Here is an 11,525-nt window from a genome sequence, read left to right on the forward strand (position 1 = left end):
CCGTTCATCGGAGCTCTGCTGCTAGCGGTGCTGCTACTTCAGAAACGAAGTCGTTTTATCTTTGGGACGACACGCCAAACCGAGAGCACTACGGGGCGTATCTCGTATTGTGGAAAGAGGACTCCTAGACTCGGCTTACTGCTTTCCACAGACTTTTCCGTGTAATTTGTTTTCAGTTGTTTCCGTGTAATTTCCTTATTTTTATTTCCGTGTATTTTTCGCCGGCAAGTTTGTATCTCAAATGATTTTGGGAACAACGTGCTTCTCTTTGCTGGCGTAATAAAAACATCAGCAATGGCGGACGTCCACGCGGAATTCCCACCGGCGTGCGGGAATTCCGTGGCGGACGACCGCCATTGTGCGTCCCTTCCACAGATACGGAATTTTGCGAAGGAATTCGCAGTTCCGCCGCGTTCCGCGGAATTCCGTGCGGACGTCCTCCATTGCATTGACGCCCGCGGAATTCCCGTTTAATGCATTAAATGTTTTTTTTGGTTCCTATATATACATCCCGTTGAACTTCATTTCATTCGCACCACTTGTATTAACAAGTTTCTCTGTCTCTAAATTTCTTTTATATATCCGTAATGGCCGGTAGTGGTAGTGGTAGTGGTAGTGGTAGTGGTAGTGATGGTGGTGGGCATTATGAACACATGATGCGGATGATATACGCACGTGTGCGGGAGGCCGCAGAGAGGGATGAACAAGCGGCCTCTGCGCCGGCAGTGCCTCGACCCATCCATCGTTGCACTATAGTGCCCCGGGATCACCTCGCTGCCCACAGGCGGTTGTACGAGGATTACTTTGCGCCGGAGCCACGGTTTGGAGAGAACCTATTTCGGCGTCAGTTTAGGATGCATCGGCAGCTCTTTATGCGTATCGTGGGCGCTTTGGAGCGTCGATACAGGTATTTTAGGGTGCGGGAGGATGAGGCTGGTAAAACCGGCCACATGCCAATTCAGAAGTGCACTGTCGCAATTATGCAGTTGCATACGGAGGTTCGACGGACATGTTCGACGAGTACCTCCACATCGGCGAGACGACTGCGCGCGACTGCCTGAAGTATTTTTGTCAGGGCGTTAGAGAGATATTAGGGGATAGGTATCTTCGGAAGCCTACCCCCGAAGATTGTCAGGCTCTGCTGGATATGCACGGGAATCAGCACGGGTTTGCGGGGATGTTGGGCAGCATAGATTGTATGCACTGGGAATGGAGGAACTGCCCTGCTGCTTGGAAAGGGATGTACACTACTGTTTTAAGGCCAAGAATCCCACGATGATCTTTGAAGCGGTAGCTACTACTACGGCTGTGGATTTGACATGCCTTTGGAGTAGCCGGGTCGAACAACGACATCATCACCGTCGAGTTCAACGACCAGTTCATGGGCCTTGACGTCGACGTCGGAACTCCGTCGTCGCCAACGGCAACCAGCACAACATGGGCTATTATTTGGCGGATGGGATATACCCTATGTGGCCCGTCTTTGTGAAGACGATCAGGTGCCCAGCAGATGAAAAGAAGATATATTTTGCGGGTCGCTAGGAGGCAGCGCGCAAGGATGTGGAGCGGGCATTCTGGGTGCTACAGGCTCGATGGGCGGCAGTGAAGCGTCCAGCACGGCTGTAGTATGTTGACAGCATCGCCGACATCATGTACGCATGTATTATCATGCACAACATGATTGTCGAAGATGAAGGTCCAGCACTGACTGATTGGACCAACGATGACGCAGATGCTGCGGGTTCAAGCCACGGCGTGGCCACTGGCAATGTCCGCATGGGGATACCCCACGACGATGTCGAGCGAGTCTGTGCATTCGCCGACATGCGCCAAAAATAAGCCCATGTTCGACTCTAGAACGATATTATTGAAGAAGTATGGCAGCGGAGGCGTCGTCGTTGATGTGGGGGTGGGCATTATTGAAATGTATTTTTTAATTTGGTGAAATGTACTTTTCTTTTTTTTATTAATGGAATTTTTTCCCTATTTGTGTCGACTATTTAATTCCGTAAATTTCTTACTTACGGAAATGGTTTAATCCGTGAATTTGTGAATTTTTTTATTGTGGGAATTCCTTCGGGAATTCCTCGGGGAATTCCGTTTGACGTGGCAGTGCAGTGAGAAGTTCGTATGACGTGGCAGGAGGTGTTTTTGGGAATTCCGCGGGGAATTCCGCCGGGAATTCCGCACCACTGCTGATGCTCTAATGGTGCAGCTGTCTCTGTTTATTTGCACAAGAGTCCATGGTTGGCTGAAACGACGTCGGAGCAAAGATTTCCCTCACATGATTTTTAAATTGTGGTTATTACTAGTACTCCCTTCGTCCCGGCTAAAATGACACATTTCTTGTTCGGCACAGAATTTTAGAAGTTATTGGTTAATGTGTTTAATTGGTTGTAACTATTAAAATAGAGAGAGAAAGAAAGACGAATGTTTTAATAGGAGTGACAACAAATGGTTAGGTGTATTAATTGGAGAGAGAAAGCTTCCAAAAAAAATGTGTCATCTTGTTTGGGACAAACTAAAAAAAATGTGTCATCTTAAGTGGAACAGAGGGAGTACAATCTAGTACTCATGTTCCATGTTAATTGAGTCATTTTACTATTTTGAAAAGTTTCAAATTAATTGAGTCATTTCTATTTTTGGCAAAAGTAATCATCTCTCTTTACTTTATTCTCTCTTCATCTCTCTTACTTTATCCACCATCCGCTTAACTAAATATTCTTATTTTCCGTGTCGAAAAGAAACGCCTCAATTAACAAGGAACAGAGGGAGCATTGCACAATAATTGCTCACCCGGAAAATAAAAATAGATGTCAATGATGTCATATTTATCATCTTATATCCCTCAGTTCTTGGGCGGTACTTCCTCCGTTCCGCTATAAACGAGTCACATCTTTTAGATATATAGTATTTAAAAAATTTATATTTAAAGAGTTAAATAGAAAGAAAGGGATAAAGTATGAAAGAGTAAGTGGAAGAGTGAACAAATTATAAAGTAGATCCCATAATAAAATAAGAGAGAAAAAATATATTAATATTTTACTCCATTTGTTTCACTATAATTGAGGCGTATTCCAATTTTGGTTGTCTCATTACAAGTGACATATTTCCTTTTATAGCAAAAATGCAACACTATCACTCTTACCTTATCATCTCTACTTTTTTCTCACTCCTACTTTATTTTCTATTCATTTAACCACTAAACACCACTCCATATAACTCACTTACAGTACTAGAATAAAAGGAGTACAAGATTTTAAGTGAGACAGTGAGTGTAGTATTTTCTAACTTTAGATCTATTGGGAAAAAAATGAGTCATCTAAGATTGAAACAGAATATAGGTAAATACTTGTGGAAGCATAGATGAAAACAAGGGGCAAATGAGTAGGAATAGAGAAAACTTGGCATAAATAAACAACATATTTTCTTTCACAAGGGCAACTGTAACAAGAAGAAACAGAAACAGAAACAGAAGCAAAAGACAAAATAGGAAAATAAATCGAACCCACCATTTTTGGTTCAGGCTGGCTCCTATAGGACAACATCTATTCATACACTCTCATCATATCTTTTGCCTGTTACGTTTCGCTTTCTCGCGCGTAACCAAACATATACACAAAAAGGATCTCCCCTCTTCCAGGTACACTACTGCCCGGAGACAACTTTGTAGGAAAAACAGCTTGATGGAAGACACAATCCAGATCAGCCTGCAACGGGATTGCCTCCCCCCTCTCTGTTCTGCCCTCGTAGCTCAACAGATGCCATAGCTAACCCCTCCCAGTTAGAGGTGTTATCCAACCGTTTTAATAGTTCTTCAACCCATTAACTACTGTTTTACTTGCAGATATAACTATTTTACGTCATTCCCTCATAGGATGCAAAGAACTGTAGGCCCATTTGTCTTTTCACGTGGTCGGGTATCAGTTTGCTGATGAGATCTGGAGATGCACCAGATAACTATACACAGGGAAGAAGACAGTAAAGTTTAATACGATAACTGGGACTAATCAAGATATTATAGCACTGTTCAATATAGGAAGCAACTCTATTCACCATTAATAACCAAACATGCAGAAGATTTAACTTCATTCTGCTTAACTAGCCTTCAGATTTTTACTAGTATTGTGCAGATGTAGGTTTCTCTAAGGGGGTCCAAATTGAGCACCACCCTTGAAATTACCATCAAGAAATGCATATATTCCAAGCTTGGTTTATGTAATTTGACTGCTGGTATGCTCCGGTTCACTTAAAGACATAGCTTGAATCGATTCTTTACTGTAAATGCAAGATAATATAATATACACACACCTCCTGTTTAAAGTTCAAGAGAGGCGGCAATGGGCGGCCATTTGGTAACCGAGCATTAGGTTCCCGTAGCTCATCAAAGAAAGGGTGGGCACATGCTTCAAGCTACAAGAAGAAGCATCATTTTAAAGGATGTGTATACAACGGCATGCATATAATTTGGAATGCATGTAGGCAGCAACTTACATAAAATATGAAACCAAGAATCAGATGATATTTACTTCAACCAAGACCACATCAATTTTTCCAAACAGACAGCAGAAAACATAGAAGAAACTCACCGCAGTGCATCGAAGATTGGAGAGTATTGCAGCAACCTGGAAGTAAGATCTATTGCTTCAGGAGGCATCCTTTTTGAAACACCTGAAGTTGGCATGGGTATGTAGCAAGTCAATAAACAAAACATATGAAAAATATGCAATTTTGCATCACGGCTCTCAGAAGGACACTTTCAAAACTAGAAGTCTAGAACAAAATACAGAACATAAGCAAAAATGTAAACAATATACTATACATCAGCATCTGCACCATTCCACAATACGCAAGGACAAGAATCCCACATAGCTTAGATTGTTTGACAATTGTTTTACCTTTACTCCTCTTCCCCTTTATTTTATACATACCATTTTCAAAATTACTCTACAATGGGCTTAAATAATGTGCATGATTATGCACGTTTAGGCTTAACTAAGGGGATCTCAAATTCGGATTGCAGTAAGGGGTCTAAATTCTCGCGAAGAAACCAGATGTTGTTGTATAACATCGTTGCACAATGCAGATCCACTTGGATTCAGCAAGATTTTCCATTATGACAATCCAAAGCAACACACTATTAAACAAACTTAGCAGCCGATACTGCAAACTAAGAAAAATACACCAGTGAGGTAAAGATATCAATGATCATTCCATCATCTTTTGAGCACAAAGATAAGTAAATACACAAAAAATTGTCAAAGATTTGACTTCACCAATAAGAGGAACTATAATGCAACTTAAGTATGTATTTAATCCATGCTACCCTCTTCCCATACTTCTCAACCTTCCCCAATTCAGGTATGCCAATTCTAGTTTACCAACTATCAGAGGGTAAAAAGCATACAGCATCATTAACAAGACAAATAACCAAATTTAAAATGTGGAAAGTATACCTTGTGCCAAGGGTGTGCTTTAATTTGGGGAATCTAAAATCGTTGTAGTTTGGATTCATACAACGGATTTCCTCTCGTGTTGGAGTTCCAAGTACCTAAAAGATATAATATAATTTACAGACAAGTTTAATGCACAACATCCCCTCCAAAACAATGACTAAATTATACCTTAATGACTTCCACAAGCTGACCAACAGCATTTCCCCAGGAAACAAAGGCTACAGATTGCAAAATATATATTATTAAGTCAGATGACCATGCTAATAGCCAGTGAGGGTTTCAAGCATGTACTTGTATGGATACCAAGATCACTCACTTGACCCAGAAGAAGCTCAGCCAGGACACAGCCAGCTGACCAGATATCAATGGAAGTAGTGTATTCAGTTGCACCAAAAATGAGTTCAGGGGCCCGATAAAATCGAGAACAGATGTATGATATGTTTGCTTCACCTCTCACCTATTTAATAATCAAAGTTAAGCAATCATAAGTACAAAAACAAAACAATTGAGACGCAAATAACTTCAGTAAAAAAAATAGAAACTAAGAAGCTATCATCCTCATTTTATTTCCAAATCATAGGGAGCTCACAAAGATCACTTACCAGTACTTTGGCACTTCCAAAATCACAAATCTTGACCTGATGGGTGGCAGGATCAACCTACAACGATACAGAAAACAATATCAATATTATACCATTCATTTTATTCTATTTGAAAGTGTGGAATCTATTTATCCCCACCAAAACATTTTGGGCTTCAAGTCTCTGTGGCAAACACCAGCAACAGAATGCATGTAAGCCAACCCTCTGAAAATCTGCAGAATATATCCTAATTATCACATTGAAACAAAGAAACCATTAAGTTGAAACTTGAAAGCACTACAGACAGAGTTACTTACTTGGTAAGTATAGAGTTTCACGTAGATGAGTGGCATTTGTGGTTTGCATCACTATAATGCTTCAGAACACGAAACATACTTTCTGGAACATATTCCATCACTAAATTGAGAAACAGCTCATTTTGGCTTGTAGTTGAAAAGAAACAATGCTTCAAGGAAACAACGTTCGGGTGATCCATAGTCCGCATTAGCTGCAGTTCACGATTTTATATCTTCTGTCTTGCAATACTTTTTTATAGCCACAGTCTCTCCAGTTTCAATGCATTTTGCCTAAGTCAAGTAAGATATATAAAATAAGTTTCTGGAGAACCGACAACAAGACATAGGAAACTAGCACCTATAGCCTATAGATGTAAATACCTGAAAAACAATTCCAAATGAACCAGTCCCTACAACTCGCTCTGCCATGTAACTTACTGTCTGCATAGTAGAAAAAAATGAAATTAGATATAAACCAATGTTTCCTTCTTCCTAGATATTTTCTCCTTGCAGAGAAAATGAGGTGTAAGAACCAATTTTAACCCCTGTGCCAGTTCCTCTCAAACTTCTATTGAATACTCAAAGGCCACTGAAGATAGGCTTAATTTCAAGAGCTAGACTTAACAGCTCAAGATTGTTCGCTACAGTCTTAGCCAAACCTTACAAGCTTCATACAACCCAAATGACCAAATCATCTCAACTGAAGCAAAATTAAGCTGAATCAATAGGCTTACCTGCTTAGGTTCCCCATTCTTTCCCCCAATGGTGATCGAAATTATGTGACCAGTGACTGTACCATTCCCATCCATCACAGGAGCAGACATCTCCTGTATAATGATCAATGCTCGAATTAGAAAACACATTACTCCACTGCTATTAAAGATCAGCTATGAATGCAGTTTCTACAGATATGCACATTTCGCAAGAATACACACTCTAGCTGAGCAAAGATCAAGGGCATAAATCAAGAAAAATTATGAAATCCATAATTGACAACCAACACACAAATTAGCCAGAATAAATTTCCAATTAGCAAGAAACATTGGAACTTAAGCATCGATCTAACTCTCCAAGGCCATAGAAACTTTCTAAAATTCTCGTAGCTCGTCTTAAAATTGAAAACCTAGGCAAATCATAGACACAATATTAGAAATGGGCCACTCACCCCTCTAAAAGGCCTCATAAGGGGGAGGGTTATCCACACTTACATAGAAGAGATAAGATCAATATAGAAGAGATAGGATCATCACCAAGCCGATGTGGGACAAGATATTAGAATTTTAACACACCCCCTCACGTGTGGGCCGGAATGACACATCGGACTTACATCACGTGGGGTGAGGGCCGGAATGACACATCGGACTTCCATCACATGGGTAGGCAAGAGAAGAGATAAAGAAAATAAACTCCATCATCGACTTAGGCCCGCTCTGATACCATATTAGAAATGAGTCACTCACCCCTTAAAAGGCCTCATAAGGGGAGGGTTATCCACACTTATATAGAAGAGATAGGATCATCACCAAGCCGATGTGGGATAAGATATTAGAATTTTAACACACAAGACCGATACTACAGCTCCTGCACAACGATTACAAGAAACAATAACCTCAGGAACCAAAACTATAAAAATCAGTTAAATTGAAGGCCGGAATTCCACTGGTTGAGAAAAAAATAAACCGAATACAGAAAATGCAGATCTGCAATATCCGGAATTGTGACGATGGGAAACAGAAGATCTAAAACGGTGCGATATTAGGAATCAACTAACAATATGAGCACAATCGAAAAGCGAAATCGAAAGCACAAAAACAAAATTACCTTATCGTCGGCCATAACGGTAGAATTCGTGCAAGCAAATCGAAAGCGAAAGCCTCAAAAAAACGGTGAACGTAAAAGGAGACTTTCAAGTCTGCGATCTGCGCAACATTTTGGCGTCGATGATTGAGAGGTGATGATTGTCGGTAGAGAAAAGGAAAAGAAGAAGAAGAAGAAGCGAATTAGAGAGAGAGAGAAGGAGAGAGGAGTGTTAGAGCGAGGGTGGTGGTGGTCGGGTTGCTGGGTCCCACAAACCAAACAGCTCCCATGTGAATCCCTAAGGGTTCGTTTGGTTGTAGTGATAGTACTGCGTTTGATAGGGTTGACATATCTAATCTTCCAAAATTGTGTGCTGAGATTTATATCTCAATTGATGTTTGATTGCACCGATAGCATTCCCTTGATAAGTTTCATGGTGTTTGTTTGGGAATGAAAAACTATTGATACAAATATACATGGACCAATATGACCTCATAAACATAACGTGTTGACACATTTGTCCTTATAAACCCTATTTCTTTTTGTGAGATTTCATTTAAAAAACCCGCCTACATCAGCCCAATTTCGGGCGGCTCTTCGACATTCAACTCCATCGACGGCTGCTGCTGTGTTGGGGTCCGATTATCGGCCTTCCGTGGTTTCGTGTTGACCCACCACATATACGTTCTGAAAGCTGCTGCTGTGTCGTGGTTTTGGAAGCTTTCATTTTATATGTGTATGCTAGTCATCTGTGAAATGTTTCATATAAATTAGGTTGTACCTCTTCATACTACAATCGACAATAGGTGTGTTCTCGGAGTTGTGCCTCTTTTGATTTCATCATAAAAGTTGTGAAATTTTTTTATATAAAATTAGGTTGTGCCTCTTTTGATTTCGTCGCACAAAAGCTGTGAAATGTTTCATATAAAATGTGGTTGTGCATCTTTTGATTTCGTCGCACAAAAGTTGTGAAATGTTTCATATAAAATTAGGTTGTTCCTCTTTTTGGTATCGTCGCACATTTGTGAAAGTCCAACGTTACTTTCTGTATTCATTGTTGTGTTCTCGGAGCTGAGCTCGAAATCTCTTGAATTCAATTAATCATTATTGATTCACCAATCGGGTGTGATGATGTTTTGTCTGAATCACTAATTCATTCTTTGGTGCAATATTAGTCTTCCTTCAAAGAGCCTTCCACTTGTGTAAAATGGCATCCCAACATATGGGAGGTAGTGATGATGAAGGTCTCCCCATACCAAAGGGTACGATTACTTCACATGAGTGGCATATGTTTTTTGTTGTTGTGTTGACTATGGGTTGCAGGTAGCAATGAGTTTGGCAGGAGCAAGTCCATAAAATCGGACAGGTCGAGGTGCGTTTGGTCCGTGCGCGAGGAGGAGATCCTTATGGCAACATTGAAGGAGTTGACAACGAATGGATGGAAGTGCGATAATGGATATAGAGCTAGGTATTTAACTCGTATCAAGGAGACGATCAAGTGTGAATTCCCAAATACTGATATCTGCCCTCACCCCCACATCTATTCGAAGATAACTACTTGGAAGCGAAACTATGGCTCCCTCAAGATGATGCTTAATCATAGTGGTATTGGCGTTAATTCGGATGGTCAGTACAAGATAGAATGTGACGATGAGCAGTGGGCACAATTAGTTAAGGTTGGTGCTAGTTTAGTTTCCATAATAATGCATCTCTGATTAGGTTGAAAATGTGTGCTTTTGATTGAATTTAAATGTTTGTCAAGAGGCAGTTGATAGATATGTTTATAATAGTTGTGACGATTACTTTGTGCAGAAAGACTCAAATGCAAGGTACATGAGGAACAAGGCTTGGCCTCAAATAGAAGACTGGAAAGAGGTATTTGGTAATGATCGTGCTGGGGGTGTGAAGGTTGTAGATCTAGGAGATGCAGTTCAAAAAATCTATGGAAATAAAGTTGACTTGCCCGATGAGGCTGATAAATCCCATCCCATGACATTTGAGGAGCTATTCCCCGACGAAGTCTTCCCCCTGGTGTTCTCCCAGAGATGATAGACGAGAGTCAGTCCACTACTGAGGGAGATGGGGTTGGGGCTGGTTCGAACTCAGGAGCTGGGACTGGATCCAACTCATGAGCTGGGGCTGGTTCAGGATCAGGGGGTGGGGTTGGGGCTGGTACTGGCACTGGCTCGGGTTCAGTGGCTGCTGCTGGCTCGGGGTCAGGGGCACATCCTGCTACTGTGGAAGCTCCGAAGGTGCCGAAGAAAGTTGTTAGAAAAAGGAAGATGGAGGATATTATTGATGGAGTCCTTTCACTGATGAGTCAGATCCACACTGACACAAATGACCGCTTGAAAGAAATTTCAACTAGGATTGGTTATGACTTCGATCTTAGTACTAAGCGGACTGAAGTTTTTGATCAACTGAAAGACATCCCTGGCCTAACTTTGAAACAACAATTCTATATATCAAAGAAACTAGTGAAAGAGCCGGAGCTTATGGATCTCTTTCTAGGATTGCCAGAGATTGCTTGTGGGGCCTTGGTCTTTGACCTACTAGAGATTGATGGGATGCTTTAGTCGAAGAAGGTATGAATGTTCTGTATTTTGGGTGATACTACTGAAGAGTTGTCGAAGCATTTACACATGGTGATGGTATATGTTTGACCACAACTCTTTTCTTTTGTACAATTTTTTGTATCTATTAAAACCATTCGAACCTTATGTATTAGGTGAATGTGTATGATATGCTCTAACCTCCCAAACTTTTATTGGCAACCCATCATTTATAATACTCTATCCAGTATCAGTGGGTTAATTTTCATGGGCACTCTCCTATTCCTATGCATTCCTATGTTTCCCCCATTTTTTACCAATCAATAAGGTTTCCTTTTTCTGAGGTTCTCGAGCAAATTCCTTGTAGACGGTTGGTCCTCTGGCTCTCCAGTGACCCTTCTATTTTGAACCATATGATCAGACTCCCATTCATAGTTGAGTACCATGTACTATTTTATGCAGCTTCTTACTTTATGAAATGAGAAAACGTGTATATGTTGCAAACCATTTCATCATGGATAACATAGATCAAATCTATTACATTCCCGAAGCTTCAAACTTACTAATTACCATTACATAGACTAATACATTGCTAAAACTACATCTCGTGACATAACGTGTGCCTTAAACATCACCTAACCCACTTGATGCATCATCCATAGACAAAATATTTTATAAAATTCCTTCATGTTGGTTTCTGGGATTACAAGATAACAAAACCGGGCGTAATACAACCCAAAAGAAGGAATACAAAAAAGAACTGAAGTTACAACGAAAATGAAACAACTAAACCAGTATGCTATGACAGCCGAGTCGAGGAGGCCTCTTCCCGCAAGACGAGAT

General features: G+C 40.7%; 1 pseudogene; it reads right to left on the reverse strand.

Moving 5' to 3' along the window:
- Nucleotides 1-3,735: 3,735 nt before the first annotated feature.
- LOC121789019 lies at nucleotides 3,736-8,362 on the reverse strand (annotated as a pseudogene).
- Between the last annotated feature and the right edge of the window lie 3,163 nt (nucleotides 8,363-11,525).

This window comes from Salvia splendens, unplaced genomic scaffold, assembly GCF_004379255.2.
Source record: "Salvia splendens isolate huo1 unplaced genomic scaffold, SspV2 ctg1196, whole genome shotgun sequence".
Classification (NCBI taxonomy): domain Eukaryota; kingdom Viridiplantae; phylum Streptophyta; class Magnoliopsida; order Lamiales; family Lamiaceae; genus Salvia; species Salvia splendens.